Below are 1653 nucleotides of genomic sequence, written 5' to 3' on the forward strand. Positions count from 1 at the left end.
TTGCATCTGTGTTACTAACACTGTGAATGGTTAATACTACATGCTCCTATTTAATTGTCTTTAGATAAAGTTCTTTTCATCCTTTTCTCTATTTTTTCCCAATAGAATTAATCTTTAGGCCTGATTATTGTTTTGAAAGTTAATGAAATTCCAGAATCCAGCTTTAAAATGCAACTCCTCATAATGGACAAAAAGTTTCAGAAAAAATTGGAGCTGTGTCTTCCCCTGAACTTCAGAGAAGAAGGTTGATAGGGTCACATTGTGTCTATAGACAGCTTTGGGTAGTCTGGCTAACACAATGGCAGTTTACAAGTCACTTCCTAGAATGGTCACTGTTGGCATCCTGCCCAGAAACCCTTGGATACTTTTTACTAGCTCTGTTTAATCACTTTCTTTTCCCCCAAATCCCCTAGGGCATCAACAGAATATTTTACATAAAATATTTTACTTAAAAATGTTATCGAGTAAAGGAGGAATGTAGATAAATGGGTGGATGAATATATTTGTAGAATTTAATATATTTATTAAATCAATATATTATTTATTATAATTTATTGATTATATACTTGTTAATAATTAATAATGTTTAATATATAATTATTAATTATATATTAAATTAATATGTTTAATTTAATTTTTATTGAATAATTCATTAACTGATAAGGGAGAAAACTTGTTAATTATTATCCATTTGCCAGAATAGGTTTCAGAATAACAGAGATTTCGCTCAGGGAATGAAACTGAGGCAGGAACATTTATTCTCTTCTCCTGTGATTTGATTACTATTTTGAGGGTTGTATTTAGATTCCTTTTTGTGTGTGTGTGTGTATCTATTATAGATTTTTAGGTTGCAGTTTTTTTTTTTTGCAGGTTTTTTTTTTTGCTATACAAAAAAACATGAGGTTTTTTGTATAGCAGTCTCTCTGTCTCTCTCTATATATATACACACACACATATATATGATTGTTTTTAAGTTGCTGAACTCCTAATTTCAAAAGCATTAAAAATACTCTGATTTGTACTCTTTTCCCCTCATGATAACTGCTTTTGATACCATATTTTAACATTTAATTATTTTGTGTATCCTTTAACTGAAAAAATATGGAGGACTTCACAAATTTGTCTGTCATCCTTGCCCAGAGGCCATGCTAATTTTCTCTGTATCCTTCCAATTTTAGCATCCGTGCTGCTGAAGCACGAAGACAGGAACATTTACGGAGAAATTTCCAAGATCGGGCATGATAACCAGAGAGGCTTGCCCGGTTGAGTGAACGTAGAGGAAGGAAGATCTGCTTGTGTGGGGACAAAAGGAACACGAAGGACACGTTTATTTGGTCTTCATTTCCCTTCAGTAGACCCATAAAATATCACAGTTCTGTGTGCAAGGCAGACTGAGCCAGGAGAGGACAAGGCAAAGCACCACCGTCTGGTGACCAAATCTGGAAGGGTCGGAAACCGGCCAAGACACCACCCCGAGGGCAGTGAGGCTGTTCCGGGCTCCTAGACTGAAAAGAGCCTCCCAGCGTGGGGGGGGCTCGAATCACCCGGCTGCGTGTCTTTTTGTCTGCCCACCTCCCAGCTCATTGATTGGGGTGAGTGCTCAGCTGTCTTTTCCTGCTGAGAAAACTGCCTAAGTGCTGCTCTCCGCTCTCC

The 1653-nt window shown here is 36.8% G+C and overlaps 1 non-coding gene across 1 annotated transcript; it reads right to left on the reverse strand.

Annotated features, from left to right (window-relative positions):
• Window positions 1-1095: 1095 nt before the first annotated feature.
• On the reverse strand, window positions 1096-1198 carry LOC113900582. Its single transcript, XR_003513212.1, has one exon. It is a non-coding gene; the product is annotated as a U6 spliceosomal RNA (small nuclear RNA).
• Window positions 1199-1653: the final 455 nt, after the last annotated feature.

This window comes from Bos indicus x Bos taurus, chromosome 10 (genome assembly GCF_003369695.1).
Source record: "Bos indicus x Bos taurus breed Angus x Brahman F1 hybrid chromosome 10, Bos_hybrid_MaternalHap_v2.0, whole genome shotgun sequence".
Taxonomy (NCBI): domain Eukaryota; kingdom Metazoa; phylum Chordata; class Mammalia; order Artiodactyla; family Bovidae; genus Bos; species Bos indicus x Bos taurus.